The sequence below is a fragment of the Salvelinus sp. IW2-2015 genome, linkage group LG36 (genome assembly GCF_002910315.2).
Source record: "Salvelinus sp. IW2-2015 linkage group LG36, ASM291031v2, whole genome shotgun sequence".
Classification (NCBI taxonomy): Eukaryota; Metazoa; Chordata; class Actinopteri; order Salmoniformes; family Salmonidae; genus Salvelinus; species Salvelinus sp. IW2-2015.
Window position 1 is genome coordinate 10765914 of NC_036875.1, and position 12819 is coordinate 10778732.

A 12819-nucleotide genomic window follows, 5' to 3' on the forward strand; every position below is an offset into this window, starting at 1 on the left:
TAACAAGAAATTTGTGGAGTGGTTGAAAAACGAGTTTTAATGACTCCAACCTAAGTGTATGTAAACTTCAGACTTCAACTGTATATTTGAACTGTATATATCCGGTGGCATTCTGTTGTTTAACGTTATTGATGACCTCCAGCTGACCCCTGGGTCAACACAAAATCTACCGTAGCTACACTATATATGCAAAGTATATGTGAACACCCCTTCAAATTAGTGGATTCGGCTATTTCCTGCCACACCCGTTGCTGACAGGTGAATAAAATCGAGCTTACAGCCATGCAATCTCCATAGACAAACATTGGCAGTAGTATGGCATTACTGAAGAGCTCAGTACATATCAACGCGGCACCGTCATAGGACAACAAGACAGCTCGTCAAATGTCTGCCCTGCTAGTGCTGCCCCCATCAACTATAAGTGCTGATATAGTGGACATTTCAAGGTGCAACAACGGCTCAGCCACGAAGTGGTACTGTAGGCCACACAAGCTCACAGAACGGGACCTCCGAGTGCTGAAGCGCTTAGCTCGTAAACATCATCTGTCCTCCGTTGCAACACTCACTACCGAGTTCCAAACTGCCTTTGGAAGCAACGTCAGCACAAGAACTGTACATCGGGAGCTTCATGAAATGGGTTTCCATGGCCGAGCAGCCACACACAAGCCTAAGATCACCATGCGCAATGCCAAGCGTCGGCTGGAGTGGTGTAAAGCTCACTGCCATTGGACTCTGGAGCAGTGGAAACGCGTTCTCTGGTTTGATGAATCACACTTCACCATCTGCCAGTCGGACGGACAAATCTGGGTTTGGCGGATGCCAGGAGAACACTACCTGCCCCAATGCATAGTGCCAAATGTAAAGTTTGGTGGAGGAGGAATAACGGTCTGAGGCTGTTATTTATGGTTCGGGCTAGGCCCCTTAGTTCCAGTTAAGGGAAATCTTAACGTTATAGCATACAATGACATTCTAGATGATTCTGTGCTTCCAACTTTGTGACAACAGTTTGGGGAAGGCCCTTTCCTGTTTCAGCATGACAATGCCCCTGTGCACAAAGCGAGGTCCATACACAAATGGTTTGTCGAGATCGGTGTGGAAGAACTTGACTTTTCTGCACAGAGCCCTGACCTCAACCCCATCGGACACCTTTGTGATGAATTGGAATGCCGACTGCGAGCCAAGCCTAGTCGCCCCATATCAGTGCCCGCCCTCACTAATGCTCTTGTGGCTGCAGCAACGTTCCAACATCTAGTGGAAAGCCTTCCCAGAAGAGTGGAGGATGTTATAGCAGCAAATGGGGGACCAACTCCATATTAATGCCCATGATTTTGGAATGAGATGTTCGACGAGCAGGTGTCCACATACTTTTGGCCACGTAGTATATGTCGTCACTGTAGTGGACAGGACGATCAATTTATGAATTATTGAAATTAAAATGCATTGCTGTGACCTATACTGTATATCCTTAATTAAAACTGCATTATCCACCATCAATGGAAGAGTTAGTGTGTTACTAAATCTTTTCGGTGACTAAAATGGCAGATGGATACAGTGCCATGTCTGGGGGAACTCTTATTGGAGAGTCATTTAAATGAGGAGTGATGCTGCAGATTCTCCTCACCTGTTGTCTAGCAACTTGACATCACAGCTCCTCTGTGTCTCACTGTTCCTTATTGCTCAACCTTTACTGCCTGCCTCCCAGAATTCTCTATACAAACGAGGAGTCCGCCTGCACTGGCTGTCCTCCCTTTCCCCACTCTTTCCCTTCCGTAACATGGCCACATGCGAAAATGTCTATCTATCTGGAGGGCAAACACAGCTATGGAGTTTGCTCTGATCCTGACCATATGATGGGAAAATACAACTGTGGAAAGGAGAAACAGATGTCCCAAATGGGGCCCACTCTATAAGAACAGATTTTTGCTTTTTAGATGGACTAGTGTTCTTGACAGGAAAGGGATTCCCATTAGCGATAGATAGTAAGGGCCCCACCTTCCCCAGTACACACACACACACACACATTGACACAGCACAGACAGGCATAGACACTTGAGCTCATTGCAATTATTTCAGCCAGGTTAGCTGGGATACCTAGAGTAATGAGCCAGAAGGGATGATGCCTAATGTATTTACTCTCAATAAACATGGTTAGTAATTTGATATTATGCTTTCAGGAAAATGCCAGTCCAGTTTATGCTGCTATAGATTACCATCACGGAGATGCATTCATTTCTCTCCCCCATAACACTATCACTAACAATCCAAATCGACCCACTGTAAAGTTATGTTAATGAATAGGATCATACAGTAAACTATACTGTACATGCATTTGAAGTATTTMATTATTTATGAAATGGTCTTAGAACAACATGGACAAAATTCAAGTGTAAATCAGCCAAAAGAGCTGTGTGTGTTATTGACTGGGACATTAAGTAGCCTATTAAAGAGAGAAACCACAATGGAAGTGGCCAGTAACATACTGTATGTAGCAGGATATCCCACAGGCACACATTAATCAGTCTCTCCTAACAGGTTCTCTAATGTGTTCTTGTTAAATACTATTGTTCCTTATCCTTACAGTGCTATTCCTTCAACCTACAACACTACAGTTCCACAATAACATCTACACAAACTGTGTTGATGTGTGTTTATATGGGTGTTTCTATAACTATATGAAAAAATAAAACCTCACTTCACATGCACTGGTTCATTAACGTAGCCTTTATGATCAATGATGGTTTAGCAGCAGTTCTGTTAGATCACAACAAGGTGTGTGGTACACTCGTTAAAGGGAGCCAGCTATACAGCTCATAACCAGTTCTCACAGTTGCCCATGCTCAGAGCTCGATAGCAACCTGATTTACTCTTCCATTGATGTGTGCTGCAGAGAGTAATGATTATGTGCCAGTGCTTGTGTTAGATAGTATCTGACATGGCATGGAAAGGTTTCCCTTGGGACAGCTGTTCTGTGCCCATGAACACTGGGCATTGGATGCTCCTACTATTGAGTCAGTGCCCAGACATCAAAGGGTTATGATTTCACAATCAATCTTTCTGTTGTGTAACATGGAACCTCCAATTAAAGCTGACTGGATGTGAATATATTTCCATCGTACATGAGACGGACTGGTATGTGGGAGTTTGGCATCACTGATAAGTAGGCAATACAGTAACTGAACTTTCATTTAACCTAGCCCACTTTATGCTTATAATTGGTATCTGACCTGAAGGTTCCCAAGCCAGGAACCGCATAGCGCTCCTCTTTGCCATTATGCAATATCTKCCGGTTTTCTTTCTTTGTATCTGGATATTTGACTGGGCTACCCCCTGGTGAYGCTTTGCTGCTGGAAATGTGCATGTCTGAAAAACAGATGGCCAATACACACACACAGATTCGACCTCTGTGTATAGGAGCCATTTCCAAATCTGAGCTATCTGGACTAATTTCTCTCTATTCAAAGTAACATAACCTTATTTTTTACATGCCTTTGCGCTCTGATTGAAATGTGCCATTGTTTATTTTTTATTATCCCTTTGACACTTAGAAGCCTACCCTCTCAGGCTGCCTGTGAATTAGCCCTTATCATGACTTGAATTCCATTGCATTACATTGGGTCATTCCATATAACTACAGCTGAAGTCTGAAGTTTACATACACTTTAGCCAAATACATTTAAACTCAGTTTTTCAAAACTCCTGACATTTAATCTTTGTAAAAATTCCATGTCTTAGGTCAGTTAGGATCACCACTTTATTTTAAGAATGTGAAATGTCAGAATAATAGAAGAGAGAATGATTTATTTCAGCTTTTATTTCTTTCATCACATTTCCAGTGGGTCAGAAGTTTAATAAGCTCATTAGTATTTGGTAGGGGCATTCGTCTTTAAATTGTTTATACTTGGGTCAAACGTTCGCGGTAGCCTTCCACAAGCTTCCGCACAATAAGGTTGGTGAAATTTGGTCCATTTCCATACTGCAAGTGGTCTAACAGGGCCCCCCAGGAAGTAGGAGGTACGAGATAAAATCCACCGAGTCTCCACGCCCGCTGATCGGCTCAACAGCTGGCGCCGCACACAAGGGCGTTCTGAGGCCCTCTCCTGTACTCCTGTTCACCCACGACTGCGTGGCCATGGCACGCCTCCAACTCAATCATCAAGTTTGGGGATTAGACACTACAGTGTAGGCTGATATTACCAACAACGACAGACGGCCTACAGGGAGGAGGTGAGGGCCCCGGAGTGTGTGTCAGGAAAATAACTCACAAGCTCACGTCACACAAAACATAAGGGATGATTGTGGACTTCAGAAAGCAGCAAGGGAGCACCCCCCTATCCACATCGACGGTCAGTAGTGGAGAAGGTGGAACAGTTTTAAGTCTCTCGTGTACAATTCGACGGAACAACAACTGAATTGGCTCCACGCCACACAACAAGCGTGCGTAAGACATGGCGCAGCAGCGCGGCTCTTCAATCCTTCAGGAGGCTGAAGGAAATTCGGGCTTGTCACCAAAAGCCACTCACAAACTTCTACAGAATGCACAATCGGAGTATAAAGCATCCCTGTGGGCTGTATCACGGCTGTACGGCAACTGCTTGCCGGCCCACAAGCACGTAAGGCTCTCCAGAGGTAGTGAGGATCTGCAGAAGCGATCACCGGCGGGGGCAAACTACCTGCGGGCCTCCCAGACACCCTCAGCTACAGCACTCCGCTGTCACAGCGAAGGCATAAAGTATCATCAGGAGCCAACAAACGCACCCAAGCCACGCCTCGTTCACTCCCGCTATCATCCAAAAGAAAGAAGGGCGAGGTCAGTAGAAACATGGTGCATTCAAACCAGCAGGGACGGCACCGAGAGACTGAAATAACAGCTTCTACTCTCAGGCCATCAGAGCTGTTAAACCGCGACACCATAACATTTAGCAGCCGCTGCCAACATACTGACTCAACTCCAGCCACTTTAAAAATGGAATTGATGAAATTATGTAAAAATTGTAACCATAGCCACTTTAAACAATGCCACTTAATATAATTGTTTACATACCCATACATTACCCATCTCATATGTATCATCTGTACTCTATATCATCTACTGCATCTTGCATCTTTATGTAATACATGTACCACTAGCCACTTTAAACTATGCCCTTTATGTTTACATACCCTACAGTACTCCATCTCATATGTATATACCGTACTCTATACCATCTACTGCATCTTGCCTATGCCGTTCTGTACCACCACTCATTCATATATCTTTATTACATATTCTTATCCCTTTAACACTTGTGTGTTATAAAGGTGTAGTTGTGGAATTGTTAGTTAGATTAACTTGTTGGTTATTACTGCATTGTCGGAACTAGAAGCACAACATTTGCGCTACCACTCGCATTAACATCTGGCTAACCATGTTGTATGTGACTAATAAAATTTGATTAGATTTGATTTGATTTTAACTGAGTCAGTTTTGTAGGCCTCCTATCTTGCCCACAAATTTTCTATAGGATTGAGGTCAGACTTTGTGATGGCCACTCCATACCTTGACTTCGTTGTCCTTAAGCATTTTGCCACAACTTTGAAGTATGCTGGGTCATTGTCCATTTGGAAAGACCATTTTCTACCAAGCTTTAACTTCCTGACTGATGTCTTGAGATGTTGCTCAAAATATCCACAGAATTGTCCTTCCTCATGATGCCATCTGTTTTGTGAAGTGCACCAGTCCCTCCTGTAGCAAATCACCCCACAACATGATGCTGCCACCCCCGTGCTTCACGGTTGGGATGGTGTTCTTCGGCCTGCAAGCTTCTCCCTTTTTCCTCCAAACATAACGATGGCTTCGTTATGGCAACAGTTCTATTTTTGTTTCATCAGACCAGAGGACATTTCTCCATGTGCAGTTGCAAACCGTAGTCTGGCTTTTTTATGGCGGTTTTGGAGCATGGCTTCTTCCTTGCTAACGGCCTTCTCAGGTTATTGTCGATATAGGACTCGTTTTACTGTGGATATAGATATTTTGTACCTGTTTTCTCCAGCATCTTCACAAGGTCCTTTGCTGTTTTCTGGGGTTGATTTGGCACTTTTTGCCCTAAAGTGTTCATCTCTAGAGACAGAACGGGCGTCTCCTTCCTGAGCGGTATGATGGCTGCGTGGTCCCATGGTGTTTATACTTGCGTACTATTGTTTGTACAGATGAACATGGTACCTTCAGGTGTTTGGAAATTGCTCCCAAGGATGAACCAGACTTGTGGAGGTCTACCATTTTTTTTTCAGAGGTCTTGGCTGATTTGTTTTGATTTTCCCATGATGTCAAGCAAAGAGGCACTGAGTTTGAAGGTAGGACTTGAAATACATCCACAGGTATACCTCCGACTTCAACTGTATATGCTGCCCGAGGCAAATGACCCGACACTCCGACACTGCCCCGACGCTGGGCAAATGCTTTGTCTAAACACAAATACTCCACGTACGCAATRCRGTTTTGGAAACATTTGGATCTTAATTTTCGTATTAGAGAGAAATCATTTTTCAAATACGAAATATASACCTACTGTACACAGCTTAGCAAAGTTGCAATCTGCTGTAGTTTGAAAAACACATGATCCAGCCGCAAATGTTGAWTGGAATGGTCAATGGAAAGGCGAGTGCAAGGTGAGATGATGTGTAGTAGCCGAGGACATGTAAAAACTAATCAGGGTGCAACAAATCCGGGTGTATTTTTGCATTTGAAATATTTTTTCTCACTTATATAAAAGTTAAGGTCCAAATGTTTACTAAACCGTATCGCAAGCGAGGATTARTAATGTTTCTAAACCTTAAAAAAGTGTTTGTAGTTTACATGGAGCCAGCTGTGGTCCATACTTTCAGCTGAGAACCCAAGAGGTGGACCGGCTGTAATGCTGCATTCGTAACCAAGTGGGAAGCGGGAAGTGGAAAAAATCCACTTGAACGGCCCTCCAACTGGTAATTACTAGTGGGAAACTCGTCTATCATCCTGAGCTCCCACTTCTCCCACATGCTGACTTCTGATGTCACCTACTAAGGAAATKACCTTGATAACAGAATTTTCAGCAGTTATATGCAATAACAAAACATTATTTATAAAAAGCTATCAAATATTAGGGATTTTGAACACTRTAATTTGTTTACAAGCATGATAATAACTGTGATGAGGAAGATGGCGAGGAACCTTCTCGTGTAGCACAAAACATGGATTTAAAATCTTTTTGAGTTTTGTCTGGTTTTTGTATATCCGTCTGCAACTGGACACTGACATTAATAAGATAAAACTTTTCCCGAATCGAGAACAAAGAAAAAATATTGCCAAGAGCAGGTTAGTTGACAAATCTATGACGGCGTTTTGTATAAGCTAACCTGTAACGCTGAGTTTGGAAACATATTTTACAAACAGCTAAATATTTTTTCTTGACAGTAAAACCCCACCCGTTTTGTCCCTCGGCCTATATCAGGATTTACAGATTAACAAAGTTTTTTTTATAATTCAAAATGTGGCCCATGGGTTCATAGACCAAGCATGATGGGGATGCAAAACAAAATATGATGTGGTTGGTAAACAGGTTGCAGAAATCTGACCAATAGGAGCTCTAGAAGCATATAATAGCCTTTTTTTAACCTGTAATCTGAACATGCCTTGTATTTAAATCAACGTCTGTATGTGCCTTACTAGTGGAGGCAGGTGARATATAGTCTTTGGATATACGGTGTAAAAAATGGTCATTAGCTAATTGGGTTAGGTTGAAAGGCTGTGAAGTTGAGCATCCCACTGCTACTGTTCTAGATGACTGTTGGGAATACACTAGTAGACAAGGCAGTGGTTTTGGTTGGACAGTTGGAAAGCTTTCTGACGAAAAGGGTTTGAGGGAGTTGGAGGTTGGCCCTGCTGTGGTGATAGGGGATCCTCTTCAATGGTTACTCCCAGATCCTGTTGTTGAACTAACCTTGGCAGAGAAAATGAAAGATTGATCAGAAGTCAGTGATATAGGGAAACTGGTTGACAATTACATTGGTAGAAGTGTTTATGCCTTTTTATCGCTTTTCACAGATGGATCCAAGGACCCAGATAGTGGGCGCACAGGACCAGGTGTTTATGTTTCTGCATTTGATGTGCAGATAAGTGCAGATAGAAGACTAACAGATGAACTGTCAGTATACTCAGTTGAACTGTTGGCGATAGTAGTTGCCCTCCAGTGGGTGGAGGACATACAACCTGGCAGAATTATAGTATGCTCAGATTCTCTGAGTAGTTTATCATCTGGTAAATCTAATAGGAGTGACCTAGCTCCCCCCCCCCCCCCCCCAAAATGTCATCATCTAATATTCCAGTAATTCCTTAAACAATGTGTCTTTAATGTTTCTAACATCCTAGTTTTGTTTTTTAATTTAATATTTTTTCAGCAAAATAGCTTTTGCATCACTACCCCAAGTTTTCATATGTGGTCAAATATGACCCATATGTATTTCCTATGGAATTCACTGCATTGCACTCGTCAAACTGACCTTTCTTTTTGCTACAACAATAAAATCAAAGTAATTAATAAAATATTTATTAATATATTAATTTCTCCTTTTTACAGTGGCTTGCGAAAGTATTCACCCCCTTGGCATTTTCCGATTTTTATACAACTTGGAATGAAAATAGATTTTTGGGGGGTTGTATCATTTGATTTACACAACATGCCTACCACTTTGAAGATCACAAATATGTTTTATTGTGAAACAAACAAGAAATAAGGCAAAAAATAACAGAAAACTTGAGAGTGCATAACTATTCACCCCCCCAAAGTCAATACTTCGTAGAGCCACCTTTTGCAGCAATTACAGCTGCAAGTCTCTTGGGGAATGTCTCTATAAGCTTTACATCTAGCCACTGGGATTTTTGCCCATTCTTCAAGGCAAAACTGCTCCAGCTCCTTCAAGTGGATGGTGCCGCTGGTGTACAGCAATCTTTAAGTCATACCACAGATTCTCAATTGGATTGAGGTCTGGGCTTTGACTATGCCATTCCAAGACATTTAGACGTTTCCCCTTAAACACTCGAGTGTTGCTTTAGCAGTATGCTTATGGTCATTGTCCTGCTGGAAGGTGAACCTCTGTCCCAGTCTCAAATTCTTGGAAGACTGAAACAGGTTTCCCTCAAGAATTTCCCTGTATTTTAGGTCTTATCCATCATTCTTCAATTCTGACCAGTTTCCCAGTCCCTGTCGATGAAAAACATCCCCACAGCATGATGCTGCCACCACACTGCTTCACTGTGGGGATGGTGTTCTCGAAAGGTGTTGAGTTTGCGCCAGACAATAGCGTTTTTCTTTCAATGGCCAAAAAGCTCAATTTTAGTCTCATCTGACCAGAGTACCTTCTTCCATATGTTTGTGGAGTCTCCCACATGCCTTTTGGCGAACACCAAACGTGTTTGCTTATTTCTTTCTTTAAGCATTGGCTTTTTTCTGTCCACTCTTCCGTAAAGCCCAGCTCTGTGGAGTGTATGGCTTAAAGTGGTCCTATGGACAGATACTCCAATCTCCGCTGTGGAGCTTTGCAGCTCCTTCAGGGTTATCTTTGGTCTCTTTGTTGCCTCTCTGATTAATGCCCTCCTTGCCTGSTCTATGAGTTTTGGTCGGCGGCCCTCTCTGGCAAGGTTTCTTGTTGTGCCATATTCTTTCCATTTTTTAATAATGATTTAATTGTGCTCCGTGGGATGTTCAAAGTTTCWGATATTTTTTTATAACCCAACCCTGATCTGTACTTCTCCACAACTTTGTCCCTGACGTGTTTGGAGAGCTCTTGGTCTTCATGGTGGCGCTTGCTTGGTGGTGCCCCTTGCTTAGTGGTGTTGCAGAATCTGTGTCCTTTCAGAACAGGTGTATGTATACTGAGATCATGTGACAGATCATGTGACACTTAGATTACACACAGGTGGACTTTATTTAACTAATTATGTGACTTCTGAAGGTAATTGGTTGCACAAGATCTTATTTAGGGGCTTCATAGCAAAGGGGTGAATAGTTATGCACACACCACTTTTCCGGGTTTTTTTTTGTTGAATTTTTTGAAACAAGTAATTTTTTTTACTTCACCAATTTGGACTATTTTGTGTATGTCCATTACATGAAATCCAAATAAAAATCTATTTAATTTACAGGTTGTAATGCAACAAAATAGGAAAAATGTAAAGGGGGATGAATACTTTTGCAAGGCACTGTAACTCATTGAGTAAAAGGAGTTTCATAAGGAGGCTCATAAGAATGTTGGCAGATATACAACCAAAATGGTTTTACAGATGCTGGATGAGAAAGCCATTGGTGCCTCTGACTCAGAATCTGAGGTATCCAATTCAGATTACACAGACTATGTGCCTGTGGGTCAAGTTGGAGTTGTGGATGCACCTGGTAGTCCAGCTGTCCTAGATGATTCTACAGACGGGAAAGACTCCTCCTCTGAGGAGAGTGAAAACCAGTCAAAAGGGGGTCTTACTGCAGCTTTCCTCCAGATGTGGCGCTTGTCATTCCATCCAAAGAGTTCAATCTTGGTTTCATCAGACCAGAGACTCTTGTTTCTCATGGACTGAGAGTCCTTTAGGTGCCTTTTGGCAAACTCCAAGCGGGCTGTCATGTGCCTTTTGCCGAGGAATAGCTTCCGTCTGGCCACTCTACCATAAAGGCCTGATTGTTGGAGTGCTGCAGAGATGGTTGTCCTTCTGGAAGGTTMTTYCATCTCCACAGAAGAACTGAGGCAATGGAAAGATGTGGGGTGATGAAAGAGAGCCATGCCACCACCACTCAGAGTAGCCAGGGCCGGAAGAGGTGCCAGCTCTGCCCACACACAAAGGATAGAAAAGTCAGCTGCTGGTGTTCTCAGTGCAACACACCCGTCTGCAAAGAGCACAGTCACATGCTTGTGGTTTGTAACAAATGCATGGACTAAGACAGCATAAGTAAGCATCACACACGCACACTTTGTTCCTTTTAGTGTTCATGTTTTCTAAATTCACAATTGTTAGTGTTGTCATTTATATTGATGATGAACTTTGGATTTTCAAATAAATGTTTTGAAATATTATAAAACATGCTTAAGGTGGTTTTATTTKGTTCTTCACACTAAAAGGTTGAATGTAAGATTGATTGTAAGAAAAATATGCTAATATTTTCRACAGCTGTTATGAATTTTCATAATATGTTATCATTGAAATGCGTATCAAACTGTTGAAGAGCGACTAAAAACATTTCAAACAATTAATTATTGAAAGTTCCAAATCACCACTCAAAATAATTATGTTCCACAAATTGATAATATTTTAGACCCATATAAATAAAACACAGATATTACATTATCGGGTCATTTTGACCCGGCACATGCATTCTTGGGGTGTCATGTTTACTATGCATCCTAGGAATAATGTTATTATGGAGAATTGAGAGAATGGGTGAGGTAGTGAGATTCTGCTGGGTCRCAGCACATTAGGGTGTGGAAGGGAATGAAATTGTAGATCAGTTAGCCAACAGAGCTTTGAAAAACGAGATATAATGGATATTAATGCTCTAAATGTAAGATTAGAGCCCTTTGGATAGATGTGAGGAGATGGACTCTGAGCCCAAGGACGGAATTTATATGCCCTCCAATGAAAGGTCGGTGGACCAAGACTCAAAGGTCAGATTAGGAAGGAAGAGGTGGTGTTCGCTCGACTGCGCTTAGAACATTGTACATTGAACTCGTCATTACATCTGGTTGGCAAGCATGTGAATGGTTTGTTTCAGGAGTGTATGGTCGATGAAACGGTGGAGCATGTGTTGTTATATTGTTGTAAGTATGTTGAAGAGAGGGAAAGATTGAAGTGTTGGGTCATTGGGGTTGGGGGGGTTTGGAAGGGATTTGGGGGATGAGGGAGGGTCTATTAGAAGTTCATAGGTCTCTTTTTTATTTTCTCAGAAGTACTGAGTTAGGTAGGAGGATTTAGTAATGTTGTAAACCGTGATTGACCACACACTCCAGCACCTTTAACATTGGTTTGCGGACCGCCATTATATCATTGACGAAGAAGGAGGATCTGTACTCTCAAAGGCTGTTGGGGCATTCACGTGCTCGTGGAAAGTGGGAAACTGAGAAGTGGGTTGTCAAAAGTCTGACATGATTGTGTTAGTGTTTTTTTGTGTGTGTTTTGACCAATTCTTCAACCAATTAGATTTTAGCTAGCTTGATAAGATAGCTAACATTGCTAATAATAAAGTTACTAGCCTGCACAGATGCCTGACCTCAACCCCAACCTTTGGGATGAATTGGAAAGTCGACTACGAGTCAGGCCTAACTGCCCAACATCAGTACCCGACCTCACTAATGCTCTTGTGTGTGAATGGAAGCAAGTCCCCACAGAAATGTTCCAGCATCTAGTGGAAAGCCTTCCCGGAAGAACGGAGGCTGTTATAGCAACAAAGGGGGGACCAACTCCATACTAATGCTCATGGTGATTTTAGAATGAGATGTTCGATGAGCAGGTGTCCACAAACTTTTGGTAATGTAGAAAGGGAGGCAGACAGGCGGAGAAGAGAGATGAATGTTTTTATTTGTTGGCTTTAGACTTATGTATTTTACTTAGTTGATGATGGAAGTTATAGGCCTACTGCTGCATTGGCATATAGACTTATAGGCCTACTGCTGCATTGGCCTATAGACTTATAGGCCTACTGCTGCATTGGCCTATAGACTATCTGAGTTCTATGCTCTCATTTCATTAGCCGTCAATGGATCACAGTTTATCAGTGTCCATATGGCAGAGACATGTGCACTCGCCATAGTTGAATTTGAACTTTTAGA